The 25,031-nt window shown below is 36.1% G+C and overlaps 1 long non-coding RNA gene across 1 annotated transcript in view; it reads right to left on the reverse strand.

Moving 5' to 3' along the window:
- Positions 1-17,592, reverse strand: part of LOC145667615 (uncharacterized) — a 33,982-nt gene extending 16,390 nt beyond the window's left edge. The window contains exon 1 of the long non-coding RNA XR_014127903.1: positions 17,415-17,592. This is a non-coding gene — a long non-coding RNA (uncharacterized LOC145667615). The remainder of the gene's footprint in view (positions 1-17,414) is intronic.
- Positions 17,593-25,031: the final 7,439 nt, after the last annotated feature.

Here is a 25,031-nt window from a genome sequence, read left to right on the forward strand (position 1 = left end):
CCAACTACTAAAAGAACTCTGAAAAGCTTTTTAGGATTATGCTCTTACTTAAGAGCACATATCAAAAATTTCTCGGAAAAAATAGAACCATTTCAGTGCCTCTTAGACAAGAATTCAAAATTTAAATGGACACCTCAGCATGACGAATAATTTGAGAAACTTAAGACGGACATCATACACGCGCCATCTTTGTTTCACTTCGATCCCTCATTGGAAATACGCGTGTATACCAACGCTTCCTCTATCTCCGCAGGAGGCTTATTAGCATGCTATAACCATAAAACGAAACAAGAACGTGTTGTTGCCTATGCTAGTAGACGTTTTACACCAAGTGAAAGGAAATCATCCACTTGGCAAAAAGAGCTGTACGCCTTAATTTGTTTTGAGAAAATTTAGATACTTCCTACTAAATAGAAGATTTAAATTATTTATAGACGCCAAATGCTTGACATCTCTCACAACACAGGCGGACAAAGTTGGAAAATTTAGTCGCTACCGAATATTCTTAGCAGACTACAATTTCGAAATACAACACATTAAAAGTCAATTACACCCAGCGGACATCTTTAGTCGTTTAGAGGATAAACAAGAAATTAAACAGGAAGAAAAACAAGAAGTTGACAACTTCTCGGACACAGAAGATGCTAAAGTATTTGCATCCCATTCTTTAGACACTACTCTCCAAATTGAACAACCTATAATCCTACCAAATTTAGCAGAAAAGGAAAGATCCTTCATTCTCTGACATTATTACTGTATTGGAAAATAAGGAACCTAATAAGTTGTCTACTCTTCGGGCCGCAAAATATTTTTCTCTAAAGGACGGGATATTATACAGAACACAGAAGCATCCCCAATTAGGACTGCTATATTTACTTTGTGTGCCAAAAACTTTATTAAGTACGTGGTTTGATGCCTTACACAATAACCCCACGGCACCACACTTTGCATATACCAAAACATATCATTCGGCGCTTAGGAAATACTACTTTCCTAATATGAAAGCGTACATTGCCAACAGAATTAAGACATGCATTTTATGCCAGAAACTCAAGAAATTACCAGTTAAACCAGCGGGTCAATTACTCCATCACCCACCTAAGCCGATCGCAACAGCTTGGCAATATGATTCTATTGGAAAAATAACATTGGGAAATAAACAATTTAAACACATATTAGTGGCCACAGAAATGTCCACAAGATATTGTGTGACCAGGGTTGTGGACAACATAACAGCGGAAGAAATTGAACAATTTCTTATATATGACATCATACTCAAATTTGGACCTTTTTCATATTTATATCTGGATAGACATCCAGTACGTAGCGCTAAGAGGCTGCAAAATTTGGCAAAATGCTATAACTTTGAATTTAAATTTTGCCCCGCATACGACCATAAAAACCTAGGCATAGTGGAAACATTCCACAACACAATACAGAATGCACTTACATTTTTCGTACAGGAGAATCAAAATCAGTGGCCAAAACTGATTCCATACATAACATTCGCAATTAATACATTCGTACAAGCCGGAACTAAATATTCAGCTTTTTTCCTCATGTCTGGATATGAACCTAAGACCATCTCTGATATTGCGTTAGCGTCAACTCCAACATTATGTGCCAACAAAGAACATTTGAATAAGATACGTGGGATCGTCCATGATAATTTAGTCGCAAGTTATAATAAACAAAACATATACAGTGGACTCTTTTTAATTCGAAGTCCAAGGGGACACGAAAAAACTTCGAATTATCCAAAATTCTTATTATCCAACAACATTTTTTCACATATATAACAACAAACAAACCAAAGTACTGTGCATCAAAAACATATTCATATGGTGTAGACTTTACCTTTAAAGCAGATTATTTGTGTGATCAAATACCGCAAACGACATTGACTCCACATAATTCGAACTACGTGTACAATGGAAAATATATTTACGTACAATAATACAACATACATTATTGTAATACAACATATATTAAGAAGTCGTAAACCTCATTTGCTTAAATTTGTTTTTGCACGTTCAATAAATCTTGAATTTCATGTTTTGCGTGGAATACGATATTAATAACATTTTGTTGACTATCAATAATTCATCTTAAATTTTCAACCAATTCTGAAACAAGATGAGATTAGCACAGGTTCTCTATCTTTACTTCTTCCCCAACTCACCTTCATCTTTATCATTACATAGATTTTCTATTTATCTTTTGTATTACTCTTCCCTATGGCTGCATCTGGATAACTGAAAACACGTTAAAACTGTATTTCTCTGTTTACATCAGTCCAACATTAAAAATTTTCAACTGTATTTACTTCGAGTTATCCAAAACATAGGTTCAAAAGTTCGATTTATCCACGATTTTCTATTGTTTTCAATACAGTTTTCAAGGGGAATGGGCTTCTGTTCGAATTATCCAATATTTCGAATTATCCAAGTTCGAATTAACGAGAGACCACTGTATTTTGACCGCAGACATCAACAAACTAATTTTGACAAGGGCCAGAAAGTACTAGTATTTTTTCCCAATCGTCAAGTTGGGATACCAGAATCATTTTCATCCAAATATGTAGGACCTCTAGAAATTATCGAAAGAGTTAATCCTAATCTTTATAAGGTCAAATTTCCAAATTCACATCGGTAAACAATACAGGAGATTTCAGTAGACCGAATTAAGCCATTTTATGAAGATAGAGAAGACATAGAACAAGAATAAATAACTTCTTTTTATTTTCTACACGAGCGAAAGAAAGTACAGTACTCATCACTAAGAAGAAGGAAATACAAAGACAAGACTTCAGCAGATAAAGACACTTTTCATTACGATGCAAACATTCATTTCCTCCTAACTTTACAAAAAGCTGATTCATTTATTTTACGGCGGACTGAAAGAATGTTGAGATCTGCATTTTTGCATTTAAAAGGCAATTGATCTTTACAAGGACAATTAACTTATAATCATACAACTTTTTCATTCTTTCACTGTGAACTTAACGGTGCCACCAACATAGAATATAAATATTCTACAGGATGTTACAAAAATCACGATCACTATACAGGACCATCATCATTAGCGACAGTATTTAAAATTGGATTATTCTATTAGAATATATATATATATAAATATATCTTTAGCTCAAGTATTTTACACCTTATAAAGGGTTTCCGCGAAATCAAATTCATAAAGCATTATTATCTTTCTAATTCTAAATTAAAGTAAATATTAAATAAGGAAAAATTGGGGGAAAAATGCAATACAATATAATTAGTAAGCATGCATAGTACTCACCTAGTATACGCTGAACTTAAGTTTCCTCTTCCCCTTATCGTTCACCCACTTCTCATATCGGATAACAACCTTCCCGTTCCTTTGGAGGACTTCCGAATACGCTTCTGCTATTCCTCGCACCTGCCTCCACAACTTTTCCTCTTTCACACGATCTAAATATCTATACGCTTTAATCACTTTCCTCCTATCCTTTCCTAAAACACCCTTCTCTTTCAACACTACATTGATTTCCTGAAGCACCTTGCTATCAATATGCATGTTGTTCAACTGAATAATGATTATTACTTGACTCCTATTTAATATTATTTTTGCTACTCAGCATTTTTTTTCTTCTTTTTTGTAGGGAGTACGCATATTCAGTAGCAGAATGCTGATCCTTTTAACTTATCACTTCCTAGTACTGCTTATAGACGGCATAAGTGGCAATGAACTTGTATTCGCACAATATGGGATTTCTATAGCTAAGTCCAAGCCTATAATCAGTTACGGCAATATAGAATTCTTACCTTATAGGCTCCATTTAGACTTTTCGGCAGTACACCTTCCGAATGATTGTACTTGATATGAACAAATAGTATCACTTATGCACGATAAAGAACGTCAATTCACTAATGAAGTCAAAGATAGGCCTTGTGATTTTAAAACAGGATGTCCCAAAAGACCGCGACGGATGATCTTTAACCTATTACTTGGACTCGCAAATTTTGGACCTAGTGGATATAGTCTATATGAGGTTCATAAATTAAAATCAGCTATTAGTCAAATGCACGCACAGAATAATTATCTAAATTCTCAAATACAAGAAATTAAGAAAAGTAATTTTGAACTCACACATTTGGTGACGAACTTTTCAGTAGCTGTCGAAAAATTGATAAGCGAAACTCATCATAGTATTTTGAAATTGATATGTACAACGGCCACAAATGAACGTTACCTGATCGCTCTTCTTAATTTTCAAAATGTAAAACAACACTTTGATACTATAATACAAAGCATTCTTCAAAATAAAGTTAACGACACTTTAATAAAAACCTGCTTTAGCTAAAGAAATGATTAGACAGAATATAAACCTAAGAGGCACATTAATGGAAAGAGATCTTGGTTTATTTTATCAGTGTTCAAAGGCATTTTTAATCTCATTCGACCCAGAATCTGCCAACTTAGACATTATAATACAAACACCAATTGTGCACACTAATGATTATCACATTTTATATAAAATTTATAAGAATGGATTTCTAACTAAGACAGCTCATATACGTATTCAGACACCTGAATATGCAATTTGGACGAACCAAGGAATCTATGAGTTAGACTTATCACTATGCTAATCACATAATATGTTCTCTACATGTAAATTACAGGAACAACCTCGCTCTCAACAAACAGGCTGTCTATTTAATTTAGTTTTTCGAAATACAACCGATAGCTGCCATCTGAAACCTACTTTGTCACGGACAGAGAAATTTTATCTATATACGCCCATGGGACTTCATCTTACTACACGTAAATCTGTTAAAAGAGCACTCCAAAGAAACCACATGTTAGCCGCTGATGCAGTGAATCGCTCATCAACTTACTTTTTTAAGTATGAAAAGTTTCAACGCATAATTACCGATACTTTGAATCTCCCTACTAGGACCTCAGCTAACTTCACGTTAATATAGAGAAATTTGCCAAAAAATCCAAATTTGAATTTTACTCATAACCTTCAAAATTTACAACGCACCATAACTTCGATGCACTCCTTACTTCAACACGAACAAAATTCTTTGTTGGGTAAGATGCCGCAACTACATCTTTCCACCGCATTTCCGTGGACTATAATTGCTATAGCCATTCTTATTATCATATTATTGATTGGTCTTGGCATATTCTTATATTTTATTTATAAACGCATTATTCATAACAATGCCTCATAGACATTTTACATTGTACAGGATCTCCAATAATTATCAATCGTAATATTTTTTTCTTTTTCTCTCTCCTTCCAGTATGGAGCATATTTTTATAACCGTATTAATTGCAACTTTTTTAGTATTCCTAAGTCTTATTATTTTATACATATTATATATTCGTCTTCGCTCGTTACCAAACAAATCTAGAACGACCCGCATGGAAATTTAATCTCCTATTCCATTGGAAACATTTAATACCAATAATACAACTAAGGAGCAACCGCTAAGACAGACTCCAACTCCACTTACTATAAGTGAATTAGTATATATTTATTGACGCCAAGCCAAAAACAGCCCTATCTCGAGGGAAATGAAGTATCATGTACCATGTACGGATCCTGCCTGTATATAGGGACCACCTGTTTAGTGCTCTATTCCCCTACCGCATTACTGCTCCGAAAAGTGATTTTCATTTATTTCAGTGCCACAAGTGTTTAGTGCTTAGTGATATTTTTTTTTTTTTTTTTTTGCGTGTGAGTCGTCAGTGTTGCCAACTATCACTTAAACAAAAATAACCCTTCGGCTTATTTTTAAACGAGCCAGGGGGGTGTAATATCCCATGTGAAGTTGTTTACAAACAAATCCACGCATCAAGTGTTTATAAACACCACCTCGTGCTTCATCAAGAGGAACTTCCACCAGGGGGACCTGCAATCACCTGCAGGCGACGTTTAGCCCCTCCCACGGAGCAGAAGACGAAATTGAAGCAACAGCGCCACCGCCACCCAAGGGACGCTATAAATTGGACAGAAGAATCCAGCTCAGTACCAGTTTTCTGGTGACCCTCCTTTAGTCTGCTACGGGACTCTTGGAGAACCTAACCCCAGGCCTCTAGTCTGCTACGGGACTACGCCTATCCTATCTCCTGGCTTAGCCTGCTACGGGGCTCTGTCTGGGAATCCTAACCTCAGCCGCTTAGTCTGCTACGGGGCTCTGTTGGCGACTTAACCCGCCTCTGCTTGCTACGGAGCATTGGTTCCCTAATTCCACTCCTCTTAGCCTGCTACGGGGCTCTGTTGGAGATCCTGTCTGCGACCTTACGGTCAAAGACCACCTATACTCACCCTGATTATAGAGAAATCAATTTGTATAGTATTTTGTAAAAATACTTTTATAGAGGAACTTTTTATAATAAAAAATACTGGTAGTGGGAGTCGATTCCGGACGCTCTTTTTATTAACAGCTCTACCTCTTCCTTATATATGAGACAAAACTACACAAAGTTTTACAATATCAACTATATCAAAACACACTGTGAAATATAGTAACTGTACTGCATAATAAACGTTCTTTGTTCAATTTTAAATTTATTGCGTTCTTACTGTATACAATTGGTATTTAATGTTCACTCTGAAATGTCTAGTGAGCTATTGTCCTAACTAAGTAAACTTTGGTGGATTTTTGTCCTACTCTTAATAATAAAATACACTCTACACAATATATATTGCAAATCTTAATGTTTGCTTGGTTTCAGAAGTCTGGTAAAATATGTTTTTTAAACTTTTTTTATTTTTATTTTTTTAGGAATTTGTCTTGGGATTCTCGGGATTGAGATCTCCATTTGAAAGAAACGAATTTCTTAACCAATTATATAATTAATTCTTAGAATGAAATAGGTTATATCATGTAATTCGTGTATAAGTGCAGAACAGATAATGGTAATAATAATCTTAGTAGTACAAATATAGCTGTTACCGTTGGAATTAGCTACGTTCGTAACACTATCGCCTACTAGTTGCTGCATCGTTGCAATTTCGTGTGGTGGAGAATTTCAGAACTAAAGCAAGTGAATGAAAAAGGCACAAGACCTAAACATCATAAGACCTAAACGGTAGAAGTCCTAAACGGCACAGGTCCTAAAAATCATTTCGCGGCACAAGTCCTAAAAATTTAGGTCTAGTGCCTATATTTTTAGGATTTGTGCCGTTTAGGACTTATGAATGTCACCCGATTATTTGTGTCCTGTACACAAGGCTGTTCTGACAATTAACTGCCCATAAGAATTATTTCCAAAATTTCACTGAAATAGTAACCTACAGAGAACGAACTCCATTATCTCTTGCACTATTCTTACAAGGCACAGACATGAACGTGTCATCCGGACATCTGAATCAAACCTAGTCTATTCGATAAACATGACAAACATATGTTCATACACAAAAAATTAGGTGCCATGGACAACGGAGTAAGTGCCCATTAACCCTGGTAGTATAAAAAAATCGTAGACTCGCAGTGAAACAGCTATTGCATCAACACTGTTCATTGGAAAGTCATGATTTATAGTTCATTCTCTTCAGCATGAAACAAGCTTTCCAGAGGTGCTATGTATTGGGGCCCATAACATACTTAAGCAGGGAAAATTGGGAGAATGTTGGGAAAATTCCTCCCATCAATTTTTGCCCCCTCTGGAGTTAACCCTAGTGAAAGCACACAATCCAAATATATCTCAAAAATTACTAAAGGAGATAAGAAATGTGTGTACCAAGTTTAGTTTTGAAAGACGGAATAGGTATGAGGGGATAGGTTGTATACCAATACGCGCTATACATTCAAAACCGAAGCTATGACCTGACCTGTAAAGAGAACATAATATAAAAAGCATAAACACAGTACTATTTATCCTGATATCTAGATTTGTACCACATTCTCTGCAGAATAAAGCAAGCGTTTTAAGCAGCAACTGTGCCAGAGTTGTACTGGGATAAATCTACGTTATCCACCAACACCCTCACCCATACCCTTTCGTTCTCTATTCCGTTCTTACTGTGTTATACTATATCTTCTTCCTTGTCTTAAGGATATACCTCCTATCCGTACACCACATAGTATTTTTCAAGGCATATTCTCATTGTGAACTCCTAGTAGTGTGCGAGTTACCAGGGAGGATGAGAGGGAAATCCCCGTTTGAAGAACTGGATGTCTCTCATAAGTTTTGAACTTCCCCATGTTAAATATCTCGGCTGTTCAGTCTATTCCCCACTCCCCTAAAATGTCTTTATTTCGCACAATGACTCCTACCAGCTCCGGTGTCGCTTCAGAGAGCGCACAACTTCACAATAGAGCTACTTTTGAAGACATTTTTGCGACTTATTCCCCAAATTCCCTCTCCACATATAATGGAACAATATGCATAATAACTATCAAAACACTTGCTTCATTTTACAGAGAATGTGGTACAACTTTGGATATTAGGATAAATAGTACTGCGTTCATACTTTTTATATTATGTTCTCTTTAAAGGTCAGGTCATAGGTTCGGTTTTGTATGTACAGAGTGTATTGGAATACAACCTTTCCCCTTATACCTATTTCGTCTATCAAAACAAAACTTGGTATACACACTTCTTATCCCCTATAGTATTTTTCGAGTTACATTTGGATTCTGTGCTTTTACCCGCGGCCACTCCTGAGGAGGTCAAAATTGATGGGAGGGATATTCCCGACATTCTCCCAATTTTCCCTGCTTAAGTACATTATGGGCCCGAATATATAGCCCCTCTGAAAAGCTTGTTTCATGCAGAAGAGAATGAACTATAAACCGTGACTTTCCAATGAACAGTGTTGATGCAATAGCTATTTCACTGATAGTCTACGATTTTCTTGATACTAACAAGGTTAATGGGTACTTACTCCGTTGTCCATGGCACCTAATTTTTTCTGCATAGGATATCCGGATGACACGTTCATGTTCGTTCCTTGTTAGTAGTAGCTCAAATAATAAAGCCCAGCAAAGTCCCAGATACACAGAAAAAAACAATAACTGGAGTTGTTTACAACAGACTGACACGCTAAATGCAACTTATCTTTCTTTGGTGTGTCACAACTTCGACGAACCTCCACGAGTATGTCTATGTCTATTAAAGTATGCACATCGTGATAGTATTGCTGTGCAAACAGTACTACCAATAAGTATTTATACTGAATTTTCACATCCATTTGAATCTAAAAGAAATTCCACATGACTCCTTTTACCCATACAAAATTATTCGTGTATTAAAATACACGTATGTGGTCATGCTGTGCTATTAATTCTTTTCACAGTTGCTATATATATATAAATATGTAGTGATTTTGTGAACCTATAAATCGTGCATCAGTGCAGGTCACGAAATGAAATCCAGAGTTTTTATTTAGGACCAGTAAGTGTATTTATGATAGGGTTGCCACGTGTCCCGATTTTGAAGAGTCAAGCGTCCCGGGTGGCTCTGCCGGGACTTTGAAAATGTCCGGACTTCCTTATTTATTGATGAAGTTGATAACTATTATTATTATTATTGAAACATAGTTTCCACATTATTATACAAAGCTTTCAACTGCACAACAGCGGCAAGCATGTATCAATGTGCCTGGCAACAGAAGGTCTAAGCTCACTTTGTGCTTGTTGAAGATCGAATTCTTAAGGCAGCAACAAATAACCAGAAATATACATTTAAATGAGAGAAGTAGCAGCAACCGTGAACCTGCGAGTGGCAACAGCTCGAACAATAAAACAACATACAGTATTTTTTTGCCCACACAAAAAACAGAATTAAAGGACTGGGAGACGTTAAGTATTTCTATTTTTTACTTTGTATGTTTCTAAATACGTAAGATACAGATTTATATATAGGCTACATACTATTCAAATTGGTTATATTTTTATTATACATTTTATAGGTCCTTACTGATTTAAATTGTCTCATTTTCCCTTTATCAATTGAAGGTTTGTGTAGGATGTTGTCTCAAGTCCATTTTTTACATTTTACACGACAGCGAATTTTCTGTTGAAGGAAATCTACATGTATTACAGCAATGGTACCTCGTATTGGTGAAAGGGCTGTCATAATCAATAAGTTTGGCAGGTAAAATTAAATATGGAATTTTTTTTATTTCAAGATATCGATCGAAAAGTGTCAAATTTTCACACAAAAGAAAAAGGCTTTACCCAGGAAAACAATAGGAAATGACATGGATATAAGGCTTTGCCCAAATAAGGGTAAAATGCGAAGAGCAAAGAACAACAATATCGCTCATAGAAATCCTAGAAAAGGAAATAAGTGAATCCATACATTGACGTGGTATTTCATTGTTGCTTTGCAACGTTCTGTGTCCAGTATGTTACGTTGGAAAGCTAGTTCTAATAGCTTGGCATGTAGAAAAGCAAAGCTTAGATTGGGAAGATGTGTCTTTTGACAAAAATTCAAACATCAGTTCCATACCTTTCAACTTGCATGTGTGGCTTCATGAAAGGAGAAAGAAGGAAAAAAAAAATAGTTTGTCACATTTGCCTCGTAACATGTACACGAGGCTTTCTCCACTGTCTGTTTCCTTATTTGGATAAGGTCTCATTCTTAACATATTAGATATTTACTTCAGCTTTTCTCGAAGGTCCCAAAAACTGCATAAAGATCATTTTCGCTAATTTTGGACATGAGGTCTTATCCAACCTCATGTCCTTATATATAATGGATATAAGGCTAAGTATATATATGATTCAGTCTTTACTATAGAAGACATATTACATTACTACGGTACTGAAAAAGAAACTGATATATTTCCTCCTCCCCCGTCCCATCCTGTCCGAAGAACTGCATGCAGTGTCTCTACATTTTGCTTTGGGAAGATCAGTTTCTTTTTCAAAGTTTCACTTTTCCTTCTGCTTACCATTTTAAGAAATTTGAAGTCTTTGATTTCCAAGCAAAAACTTAGCATGAAAGACTTTCCACTTCAGCTATATTTCACATTTCTGAAAACCCTTCTGGCCATAGTTCTTGTGCAGAAAATCTCATTCTGTGGTTTCAACTACTTTTGATTTTACAGGCTTTCGAAAATGGCAAATTTTGACTTTTGACAGCTGCACTACAGAGATCTTGAAAATTCCTTTTGACAAAACATTAAAACATTACCTTACTTTTATATACGTTTTATGAAAGACCGATAACTCTGCTTTACGGTAATAGAAACTCCGACTCTTTCTTCCTTAGTAACCGTGCAGCAGCCTGTTTCAGTGCAAACCCTTATTTTCAAGCACAGAAGTGAAGAAAACGGAGTTTAAATCGAAGACAGCAGGGAAAAAGAAACAAATATCTAATGGTTCAGCAAACTCCCTTGATGGTGTGACATGGAATGAACCCCTCTTAAAGAGAATCTGCACTTAGAAATGCAACTTCTTCCATACGAAAAATTTTCTGAAGGAACTAAGAGTAGATTTTGTGCGTAAATGCAATACGCTGCTGAAGTAGTCTGCTGTGAATTTTACTGGGCGCAGCCATATTGGTTACAAACAATCTGCTGCTAAGGTGGTTGTTAAGGCAGTTTCAATAGCGTTGTATGTGGCAGCTGTAAGTCTTGTGAAAGACGAACTTAAAATTACGAAGAAAGAAAAAAAAGCTATATGTTCACGAATAGCAGTGAATATATTTACTTTATACTTATAGAAAGGCTATATTTATCATAATATGAAATAAAATTACTCTACATTTTAATTCCTTCAATCGCCAATAACTTGCTGGACAACAAGTGAGTGAGAATCCCAAGCATGTACATGAGCGCCCCTTAATAATAATTTTAGATTGAGTTTAATTAAAATTATTGAAAATTGTTATGCTATATACTTGTGTCATATTGTTTGTTTAGCTTCAGTGAAAATGTTTAATATGGAAGAAACTTGTTTATAAAATTAGTGATAAGATATTCGGAACAAAGGAGTACAGCGCTAGAATAACCAATGCATTTTAAAGCATACAATTAGGAATGCATAATCTCAGAAATTTAGCATCTTCGTGGAAATAATTTCTTAATTTATTCCTCATTCTTTTGTTAGCGGGTCCATTCTTTGCTTGGCACTGGTGAAGTTGAAATGCGTCACCGGAAATAATTAAATAATTTAAAAGGTATAACTCTCTCACTATCCAATATAATGTCCTAATGTTATCTGAATTATTTTCTTTGCGTCTACTACAAACGATGTACAGATTTGTAACATGCCAGCATATACATGTATTAAAATTCAGAAGGAGAACACGTACCGTACCAACTTACGCTGGGTGGTCACTTCACATAACACTACACCTATGATGATTAAGGGCAGCCTGTAGCTCGAACGCACGTAAGGATGCATCTGTAGGGAGCAGGCGGATCAGTGAAGTTGGGTATGCGTGAAAGAAAGACAGGTACGAAAAGCGTACACTAGCCAGGGCTAGTAATCACTACAAGTGGATTTGCATTTCAATTTCTTAGTAACCATGGCACATTTTAAACGCTGTTTCTATGTTCTCCCTCTACATAAATAATTTTCTTGCACAGAAGTATTTTCGTAGATTAGATAAATTTTACATATAAATTTTCAAATAGTGATCCCGTATTTTTCATGCGTACTTAGAGTAGATCGATAGGATAGAGCAATTATATTTTGTCAAACGGGATGATAGAAATTAACAAGTCCGGTTTAAACTTTACTATATTGCCCGTACTATACTCTTACCAAAATTCATATGCACTAAGGTACGGTTAGGTTAGGTTGTGATTACTTAAATGCGGTTGTCTTACATATATGTGTAATGCCGATTTACCAATTTTAAAATCATCCATTGCCTGCAAATCTCAATTGTATCAAGAGTTTCAAATTTTTCCACATATATGTACTCACAAAGGTGAAATTGTTATCGAACTTACGCTGGTGAGGATCGGAAAGAGTGGAGGCAGGCGAGTATCACACTCCATGCTGGGGCAGGCGCTGTTCGAAGATTATAGTATGCGTTTAAACGTGTGATTCAATTATCAGTTTACTAAGAAACGATTTTACAGTGTTCTGAGATATATTAAACAGCGAAGTTAGCCTAGAAATGTCACAAACAAACAAAAAGATAGAACAAGGGAGCTCTGGTAAAAATATGTGTATTTTAATTTCTTTCTCGCAGAATATGCAATGAGAGAAAGTGTTCTTCAAAAACATTGAGATATATCTGTTCGCCCAATAAGTAATTAATCACTATATCGCTTGTTGTACAGTGTGGCTTTGTTTTTATTTCTCTTTAATATGTTATATAGTACAATATTTCTAATTTCGTTCTTGGGAAAACAAAAAAAACATTGCATGTTCCTCTTAAACTGTTATGGTTATATCCGAAAACGAAACAAATCATTTTCATAGGCGAGTACTACGTAAACTTCTTCATATAAGTTAACCCGCTTAAAGCTGGTTTGTTTGTAACCAGCTAGCTGAACAGGAAGCGGAAATGACGTTTACTTCACCAGCGTATAGAATCTGGAGTTATGTACAGTTCCAGATTCTATATTTGGACCGGAAACCAATATTGTAAAATATTTCAGCGTACCAATTACAATAAGAAAAGTGTTGATTTTTATTATTATTTATTTATTTCATTAATTATTAGAAAACACGCTCGAGCTGCGTAGTACGTCTGGTTTCAAACGATATATTAGAGTAGGGTAGGGTTCGGGAAGTTTGAACCCATTTCGTTAATCTACGAAGTATGAATTTTCATGTCTGCATAAGGACAGCAACTGGAGCGGGCACTGTACAGCAGACTAATCTTTCCTTCCTTCAACTTGAGGATATCTTTTTAAGTGCATAGGCTTTCACATTCTTCACCTACGTAAATATTAACATGAATTGCTCAAACATTAATCTTCCTTAATGACTTAACAGACAGGTCCTACCTAAGAGTAACTTGTTCACGATTAAAATGAGTGAGTGCATATGAAAGAGGGGCTTTTCATACAGTCCAAGATTAAGCTTCACCTTCCTCCGTAATTAGTTACCCTACAAGATGTGATAACCTCTATTAGCTCTTTCGATTGTTTGATGTTTAAATTTCATAAATTCTGTATATTTCCCCGCAGGGTTGGCTGGTTTAAACCAGCTGTTTTTTTGTTGCTTTTTTCAAAGAAACCAACTGGTTTAAACCAAAAAACGAAAAATGTTCGTAAAAGTGTAAGTGTTTGTAAAATCTTGATGAACACACATTTGTAGGTTATCACCTTTCACTCCCGTATATTATTCGTATTATATTCGGGTTAAGTTTAGAGTTACCCCTCCGCTTTTTATAAAAACCAGGAAAATTTACAGGAAAAATGAGGTAAGAAATGATAATTTGAAGTTTTTATTTGATGTTTAGGAATGTAAATTCGGCAGGAGAATTATATTTAATACGAGAAAAGATATATTGAAGTTAGTACTATTTGCCGGATGCGGAAGCATTCGCGGAAGGTTTCAGCAGCATGGTAGTTGTAAAATATGGCGAATATGTAACGGATGCGCAAAAATAATGAAGAAAACCTTTTAAATTTTTGTGAAGCCCACGGAGTACTGAAGTTAAGTGAAATGAAACAATTTTTAATACTTTAAGCACTGTGTTTTGTATGTTGCAAAGTCCAAGGGCAACTCTGGACTGGAGGGGCAACTCTAAACTTAAGCCTTATATTCAGACCTAAATTCTCCATTCATTACTTAAAAAGATTATACTACAAAAGCAACTTTCGTTTTTTTTATTATTATTATTTTTTTTTTATAAGTTTATAAATGTTTGTTTTGTGATTTTTTGTAGTTGTTATTATTGTTATGTAATTGCAATCGAAGAAAAATTCTAAATATTGTTTCGTTTTAATAATGTTTACTCTTGATAAAATACATCGAAATGCCATACTTTTTGTGTGTGGAGGGGAAGTCATACAAACCCCACGAGAGGCATTTAGTTAAATGAGAAGTATATTTAGTATCTATTTATGTATAAATGAGTCTGAGCCAAAGTAGACTCAAATGACTCTTGACAATTATATTAAGAAGCATGTAAAGATCAGTACAACGTATTTTTATCAGGATTCCTTCGTGAGTGAGTCGGCAGACGTATCGCATTTGTGGCCAATTAGTCCTGGTTCCGAGTTCAAATGGAGGTCAATTTCTCTCGGATGTAACTCGAGAAGCGGTTTTTATTCCGCTTTAAGCTTATGTGACCCCTTCCAGCATAACCCGGTTGCTGCATAATAACATGATGGTGAAACAAACTTATTTCTGTCCATATATGATATGAATACATAGAGCAAATTATTTAAACCAACGAAACCTGGTTTAAACAAAAAGAAAAAAAAGTTTTTTTTTTTTTTGTTTTCTCAATAAAAACCATGGTTTTTGCCAACCCTGTTTTCCCGTAAATTTTGTAATTTTAGGCGGCCACCTGCGGAATTAATCCGAAAGAGGATGTCCAGAGGAAATTTCCATCGTAGGACCATTTCTGCACAACGTAAGAAACAAGTATTCTATATTTGTACGTGTAATGCCACTAGTGTCAAACCATTAACGAGTAAGTTTACAATGAGTGAGTGCGACATTCAGTGTATGTCGTACTACCTTAGTTTCTATGCACACCCTCCGTCACTGACATGTCTGCTCCCTCAAACACCCTCTCGCGGCTCCCCTATTCTTTTGCCCTGACACGGTTAGATACCATTCTTGGTTTGAATGGCCACCTAACGTAAGTTCTTTTTTCTTTGCAGCATCATGTGTGTTGTGGTACACTCGTTTACGCTCATATCCTACGTCCCAGTTTTTTACGAAAGGGTCGTCTGACTCGGTTGGACAGTATTCTTGCTATTCCTAAGATTCCTAGCACCAATGGTTTGTGCTTTTGGGACAGTCATTATGGTGGATGCGTACTTATACCCATAAGGGATACGGTACCATGGAAAAGTGAATCTAATAATCCAAACAACACTGTGAACGTCAGTGCAAATGTATTTCATAATGAAATAACGGTGCAGTTTTACTGTACGAATCCATAGATTGTAAAATGTGTAGAAAAATTTGGACAAGTCTTTTTAATTTAGCATGGTTTTGGAACTTCGGGTCCAGAATATTTTGCTTAAATTTCATGCTTTCTTGCAATATTTTCTGTATTTTTTGATGGTTTAGGTAGGTTAGGTTAGTTCAGTTTAGGTTACGTTGGCATATTTAGATTTGGGGAGCCAGAATTCTTTGCTTGAAATTCGTACTTTCTTTCCATAATTTCTGTTTTTGATGGTTTAGGATAGGTTAGGTTATGGTAAGGTTCTAGAACCATTTGAATTAAATATTAAACTTTGGTACAGAAAGGAACCATCCTAGGTACTAACCTATATTGGGGGACCTGTGTTCTAGAACCTTCCCTTAGGTCATGTCATGTTAGTACTTAGTAATTACATTTACGTAAGATCAACTCATTTCTTCCGATGGCATTTAGTATCTCCCCCAGCTCGTTTCATGGTTCCAGAACCGAGTACCTTGTTTGTGTCTAAATTGTGATAAAGGTAAAAGTACAAGGGCCCTGGGGGCTTCTAACTCCCTTCGCTAGCTCAGCTATATTTTGTGAAGTAACGCATTGTAAATCTTATATGTGCAAGATTGTGGGAGACACTACATGTCACTCCATTTCTTCAGTAAACATGGTGATTTTACCTGATATTGGCCTCCGAGTTCTAAAATTAACCGTTTAATTTTCCTCACTTCATGACAAGAAGAGAACCCAACCAATCCCTGCGGGGCTTCTAACCCGTTCCTATAACAACTACTACTACTACTACTTATGGATCCGTATAGTAAAACTGCATGAAAATAACTGCATATAGTAAGACTGCAAAACCGGTATATAGTATACCTGAAGCTGCATCAGTTCCCGAAGGAGCACGACGCTCATACTTTTAGGAATTATTCATTGAGTACGTACGAACTTACAAAGGGAGTAATAAAGCAACTTTTATTTACTTATCGACTGATACGAAAATAAAAAGAACGTACCTGTACTTTATATCTGCATGTGTAGTGCCCTTGTACTTTATCTATGACTATGTGTGTGGGGGGGAGGAATTTAACGCATATCGCATGTCTTGTGCACATGGATACTTATTATTATTGCATTACGTAGAAAATTTATGGTATTTTATGTAGAAGTGGTAATAGAACACAGAAGAAACGCAGATCAGGGGGTTCTCATGTATACTATTACCCAAAACCGTTTCCTGGGTTAGTCCGTTTGTACGCACATTGTTGATCTCTACCTATTTGGGCATGCCCAAAGGCAATAAAACTCTACAGCACCTTACGGAATCATTTAAAGCAAGAGAAGTGAGCAATTTTAAAAACAGAAAAAGTAGGATTATCCTTAACCTGTACGAACAGACTTACCTGCAATATTTTCTTTAAGATACAGTTACGTATTCGTAGTTTACAGCATACGAAACTACAGACTAAACCTTAATTGAAATTCCTTCTTCTTCTTCTGGGCAGTGATGCCAATTCCTTCAGACCCGTTTTCCCTTCACAAGCTTCAGAATTTCCCTTTTCCGGGCAAAATTTCCCTTCATCCAAACCATTCAAGTACTTAGTAAACGTATTTTTAATCGTTTTCGCTTCCACCCCCTCACTCCAATCTTATAACCACATACAAGCAGATACCTGACAACCTTCCTTTGAGCTTACGCAGAATTTGAACTTGATTTGTTGTTTAGGTATCTAAGGCGTTGCGATAGAGGAGGGGAGAGGATATGGAAAGGTGTAGGCCAGGACCTATGTTAAAGGTGCAATCTGTGCATTTGCCTGGTATGACTGAGGAAAAACCCTATAAACACCTCTGTCAGGACGGACAACCTAAAGAAATCATTAAAAAATGTAAAATAAATATTATGTAAATTTAATTTTTATCCTAGACATCATGATAGATTTTAATATTAATGTAACCTAAGGTACAAAGAAAATATTAAGTATATATTTGGTATGTACTTAAGAACAGCACTCCCATATTTACTGAAACGAATACGAACAGTTACAAAGAAAACTCTAGCTGATACTGTCTTTGGCTGTACACGAGGAATGTTCGTAAGCACAATACAAAGTGTAGAGATGCGGAATTCTTAAGAATTAATAATTCTGTGCGCACAGTCACCAGAAAATTTGTAAAGTTACTCAAACACACTTGAATTTATACTGAATTTTAATGAGATTAATCAGATACGTAAATATGTTCAATCTATAAATGATTGAAGAGAGGTTCAAATTTCCCTGCAATATTGAGAGATTACAAGCAATTTCCCTTTTTCCCTTTTCTTTAAAATTTACTCGAAATTTCCCTGCGCCAAGGGAAATTTCCCTTCAATTGGCATCACTGCTTCTGGGGTAATTTTAGTGATGGGCAGTTTGGTTCCTTTCCCAGAATCAATTCCTTTGAATCCGTTCCGAAGAAGAATTCGTTCCTCCGGACCGAATCCTTAGGTTTCGCAGTTATATGATTCCGTGTTTTTTTTTTTTTCTTTCTTTCTTTCAAACAAGGATTCATTCCTCTCTAGATGGAATCCTTTGGTTCCGATGAGTCGCAGTAATTCTGAGTTCTCATATGGCTTTCCAATTCGATTTCTCCTTTCACACAAAGTAGTCAAACCACTTAACGCTTGAGAAGTTGCTGCAGCGTGGTGGAGTGAGAAACTGGAATGAGTAGAAGCAAAAGGAGGGATTGCGGTGTTTTGAAACATGTTCACAAAGTTCCATTTTTTCCTGATTAGACAGAGATAATATTGCACATAGGACAAGAGCATATACAGATATTGTTTGTTTCTTTGAAGTTTTCTGCTTTGTTAAAGCATGTTGCTAGGAATGCACGTTGAAACCTGTGTTGAAACTGTTAGAGTAACTGGTGGTCTTCTTTTTCTTCTTCTTTTCATTTATTATATGCCTATTAAACGCAAAAAAGAGTAAATGTTCTGTAATTTTCGTTTTTACTATTTATTTAAATACGTAATACCAGCCACAACAAACGAAGTTTCCGCCTTCCTTGTGTAGGAGTGTCATTTGGAGAGGGCACGGGGCAATTGTCTATCCTGATTTTGAGAATTACATATTTTTAAAATAAATTGTAGAATAATAATAATAATAATAATAATAATAATAATAATAATAAACGTTACGCTGAATTTTGGTTCTCCTCGCAGGAGACTCGAGTTGTACTTCCAGTGGCAACTCGTGTGGTTCGGGGGGTGCGGTGGCTCAGTGGTAGAGCGTTCATCTCCGGTGCTTGGGGTCCCTGGTTTGATCCCAGCTCGCACCGTGTGGACTATGTGGTGAACAAACACCGTGCTCATGGGTTTTCTCGGGGTTCTCCTGTTTCCTACCACTTTCTTCATTCCACCATTTCCTTCATTTCTCATAAATCACCGTCTCCTTTAGCCTGACCGACATATTCGTGTTACGTAAAACTTAAAGCTTTAATTTTTTTCGTGTGGTTTAGATTTCTCATTAGGTTGTAGACCAACAACACATATATAATAGCTTCGGTGCTGAAAGAGAAGCTAAACTCCCTTTCCGCAAAAGTGTGGAAGAAGTGTGGTGAATTATGGGAACTCATATAAGGAGAGTTTCTTTCACGCATATTTCTCAGGGAGAGGGAAAGGGAGTTGAGTTTATTTTTTAGTTTATCGTCCCTTTCAGCAGCTAGGTTATATGAGACGGGACCTACTGATTAACGTGGAATTCGAAGCACATGAGTTCCCGTCGGGCGTACGGTAACCGCGTCAAATTTCGACTTGCTTGTAGTTTTCCTCTTCGTGGTTGAGAGTTGTTAATGCCTACTCTTTGTGTAAGTGGTCCCGGGTTTGATCCCGATGACGATATTTGCCTTGGATAGAAGTCCCACCTTGTCTATTTAAGTCCTATTTCATATTATCTTGGTGTTGAAATAAGCATTAAAATCTAATCAAACAACCAATTACGAATTTTATATTAGTATAGGGTTATATGGACATTACATCAGAATATATTGAAATAGAGTTTGTGTGTTAGAGCAAATAGTTTTATTATCCGTCTTTCAACAAAAATCTATAGACCTGGTAACGCTGAACACCTGTGGAAAGCGTTTGGTCTGTACTGTCGCTGCTTATGGGCTTTTACTTCTGCGTACTTACCCCCTTATGGGACGTTTACACTTGGTCGATTTAGTCGCACGACTAAATCGACTCGCTGCATTTGCCACTAAATCGAAGCAACTAGGCCGAATCAGATCGATGGATGTGTTCAATTATTTCAACCACAGAAAATAGAACGTCTTTTAATTCAGTTGCCAGTCGATTAGTCGCTTTCGATCAACAAGCGATTAAGTTGAATTCCCGTTTACACGGTCGATTAAGTTGAAAGTGACGTCAATTCAACTGAATCGAACGCAAATCGACTAAGTGTAAACGCCCCATTAAAGAGAACAGATTTCACTACTGTAGTTTATCTTTAAAAATGTTAAATATTTACCGACGATACAAAATTGATTTTCATAACTTCTCTTTTCCTTATAAAGTATTTAATTAGCATTTAATAGCTAGTTTTTGTTTTTTAAACTTGAAGGGAAAAGACACGATAAGCGTAATAGCTGCTAGAACGTTGCCGCTCCATTTGTACGTGACTAAAACTGTCTGCTCAAAGATAGCATTTCCAACTGCCGAAAAATGTCACCGTAGTGTCAACCTACATTCGTGAGCTCATTATTATTGTCACTTCCACTGATTTCACGTAGCTAAAAAGAAATAAAAGTACGGCCAGAAAGAATTGAATTGAATTGAAAGAAAAGTAAAATTTCTTTCTATCTCCTTTCCTTTCTTTCTTTTTCTACTTCAACCAAACAGAAATATTTTAATCAAAAAGGAAAGAGAGCAGAAAAGGAGTTGCAGCTTAACGTGAGATTCGAACAACTTGTGTCCGCACCTGTAATCGAACCCGTGACCCTTTGCTTACAAGGCAACGAGCGTAACCACTCATCCACGGGGGACACTGTGAATAAAAAGGCAGTAATAATGTAAGGGGATGATCTGCATGATGATTTTTCAAGTACGAAATTACCGTCTCAGGTAGTTCAGTTTTATTAGGTTATTATTATTATTATTATTATTATTATTATTATTATTATTATTATTATTATTATTATTATTATTATTATTTAACAAAGCTACAGCCATAATCCATATTTTTCCAAAACTATTAACTTGCTTTGTATTAAAAATAAACGCTAAGTGTAAAACTTCTTAGGCCTAGCACTGATCCATGAATTTTTTTTTCGGTACATCTGGGTTCGATTATTAAGATATATTCCTCGTCGGAAAGGAAATTTTAGCGAGAATTACTGTAGGACACATTTCATATTTCTTCTTTCATCTTTCTTGTATTGAAATTTCTTTGGGAGTTCGAAACTGACTGATTTTTGTTGGGTTTTATAATAGTATTGGTTTCAGAAACTACATCAGGAAATAGGGAGACGGTTTGTTGCGGTGGGTAGGACTAATTGCTTACCTACTGTATCATCTATTGTCGCGCTAGATGACTCATCTCAGACTCCAGACAAAATTCTTCTCTGTTGTGTCTGCTATTGTGGAGATCTCGGAATGTGATCTCTGAGTATTCGGCATTTTGTTGATTGTTTATTTACGTACTGTGCTTTTCTGGGAACAAAATCGGGTGTGTCTCTGTGTGTATAGGTGTGTGAGTGTGTGTTAATATATCAAAATGGAAGAAGTTACAGCCAGCACCTCTTTTAAGCGTAACAGTGGTCAAATGTTGAAGCGCAAAGAAAGGGCTATTGTTATGAACGTGTTTAATTACTTAAAGCAGAAAAACCTGGGTAAAAGTATAAGTTGGTTCGCGAATGAAACAGCTGAATTCACGAAAGCTTCCAGGACAACTGTTTTCAAAATTCCAAGCGAGTTATAACGTGGATCTTTAGTAACACCGAACAAGAAGCGATTAAGAAAGAAAATTGCAAAGAACAGTCGATTTGTAAGTTATAATGAATTTGTTAACAGTGCGATCAGACAAAAGGTCCATTAGTTATTCTTTAGAAATTTGCCACCAACACTCAATTCCGTTCTCAAACAGGTGAATTCAGATTCCGATTGGCCGAACTTTAAAAGATCCACGTTCCACGTACGTTTAAAAGAGCTTGAATTTGGTTATGAGAAAAAAACAAAGTAAGGCCATGCTTATATATAGAGAGGATATTGTGTCGTTGCGCCACAAATATCTACGGCAAATAAGAAAATTTCGAAACCAAAATAGAAACATGGTATACATGGGCGAATCGTGGGTAAATATTGGGATAGCCGTGGATAAAGAGTGGAAAGACAAAACATATGGAAGGTATTGATCCTTTGGAGTGCAATTGATTCAATGTGATAAGTTGTTTATTATTATTATTATTATTATTATTATTATTATTATTATTATTATTATTATTATTATTATTATTATTATTATTATTATTATTATTTATTAATCGTCGTGGAGATGGATGTCTTACTACGTGAGTTGGCAACATCAGTCGGCAGTATAATAGAAGCGCGATCTGTTCTGCATTTGTTTTTAATGCTCAACTTGGCATCGCTGTTCCCATAAGACTAAGTGCGTTTGCACACGGCAACGATAATATCGGTGGAACCACCGATAATGTCGGCGGTGAAATCGACTTCAATGTATTCAAATCGTAGCTTGCACACGCCACTGATATTATCGGCCGATCCTCCGACACGCAGATGCTGTCGGCCAAGCCCCCGATACTGTCGACGGTATCGCCGACACAGATTTTGTCGGGGGCAATGTTTTCTTATGATTGGATGCACACGCCACCGATAATGTCGGCCGGCCAGCGGGTTAGATGAGAGTGAGTGACAAGGCGCTGTGTATTTTTGTTTCGTTTCTTGTCTTTGGAATTTTGTTGTTTTCATTTTTTCTATTACAATTGTATAATAATATTATTATTATCTTGTCCTATAAACAACTTCGGAACAGCTTATTATTTTTTCACAGTCTCTGTTTTGGAGTAGCTAATTCCCTTTATTAAATAAATATAAAATGTGGGAAGTCTGACGAGTACTGGTTTCCCTCTAAATAGCTATTACCAAATAGAATATAGGCAATTTAGATAACCCATTTCTTGATTATTTGCCACTCCTTTTTTAAAATTTTTGTTCTTTCTCTCTCTCTCACACACACACACACTCTTTGATGGTATATTTTTTAATCTATTAATGCATTTATATTTTAATACATTCTGGAAATAAATTGAAGAATAATTTTCAAAGTTTCATACACTGTGGACAAAAGCATATGGAAAAAATCCTGATTATTATTACTTCCTTTTATTTTCATCAGAATTGTGTGCAGATCACTTTTCCCGGTTCCATTCAATAAGCAATGAATGAATAGAATATTTGTTGACAAGTCAAAGTAGAATTATTATTATTTTGAAACGAAACCAGCACAATCAAACACTTTTCCAAAGCTCCAAGGACAAGTTACTCATTTGGCATTTTCTTGATCTCAATAATAGGGATGTGACTTCATGCTTCACTTGTTGCAGATTTTTTCTCTCATTTCCAAAACTATCCCAAATCTCCCCTTTTTAAAAATAATTTGTGGAATGGCAATTGAAAACAAAGACCAAAGCTATGTATCCAAGTTTTCCCTCTCCCGTTTGTACCGGGATCGACCCTCTGATAGAGTTCTGCAGTTTAGCTACAGTGACTGAATGAAAAGGTTGTGTATTATTGCACTCGTATCTTTCTAGTTTTGCATAGATTTTTAGAGATGGCAGGAATTTTTCCATTCAATATTTTAATCGTTATTGAACTTGTGGAATGTAGACCTTGCATATGGGATAAGATAACAGACTCTATCAAGGACAGAATTGAAAAGCAAAAAGCATGGCGAAAAGTTTATACAAGCCTTGAACAGGATTTTGAGTTTATGGACAAAAATAAACGAGAAACGTCAGGTATGTATGCAACAGCGCTAATCTTTCTTCAACATTGGGGGGGGGGATAAGATCCTTCCCATATTATATATATAGCGATGTTCAAACTATTTCTGTAGTCGAGAAACAATGCTGTGGAGGATCAGGGGAGCAGAGTTGTCTTCAACATTGGGAGGCGGGCAGATTTGAGGCTTATTCTGAGTGGACATTAATTTCATCTCACTTTCCTTTCTGACGATCGGACACAATGAAATTTCTCTCCCAAAAAACACATTTCAAATCGGATTATTAGGGAGGGCACAATCTCCCCAGTACCAAGATTGGAGGGGACATATTCCCTTCATCTCCCCGGGATTTGCGCCAGTGTATGTATGGAGCAATGTAAAACAGAATTACTAATTGGAATCTTATCATTTAATCTACTATGACATTAATGTTAATTGCATGGAAAACAAAATAATATACATACAATGGGTGATATCAATAAAACGGAGAAGTTACTCATTACGCCCAATTTTGAAGTAGTTACTCGCATTGGTATCAATAAAAAGAGAACTGAGCACTAGTCGTCTCGGCTGACCTCGGAGAAGCCCCGCCCTTTTGAAGTAACCACACCTCTATTCTCGAGCCGAATAACTACTCCGCGTTTGATATCAATAAAAATCAAGACTCTTCTGTGATGCTAGTAACTTCTCCAAATTTGTGGAGCAAGCTAAATAGGTGACTCCGTGCAAAATATGGCAGAGTATATGATTGTTTTGCTATGTAGTAAAACTTATAAATTGCATAGAAATGTTGCAAATGGAGATTACAAAAAACATAGGTTCATGAAAGAAAATGTAAAGTAGTTAGCACAACATTTTTTAGGAGAATCAACGGAAATTTGGGGTGGTGCACTACGTAATGACGAAAAGATGCGGGTTTTCTTGCTTTACGTGAGTGATCCGGGATTCCAGGTCTGAATTGAATGTCAGGGGATTCTGTTGTGGCTCAAAGTACTGCGTCTATGACTACTACAAGTGTAATGG

Source organism: Thermobia domestica, chromosome 1 (assembly GCF_964235325.1).
Source record: "Thermobia domestica chromosome 1, izTheDome1.hap1.1, whole genome shotgun sequence".
Taxonomy (NCBI): domain Eukaryota; kingdom Metazoa; phylum Arthropoda; class Insecta; order Zygentoma; family Lepismatidae; genus Thermobia; species Thermobia domestica.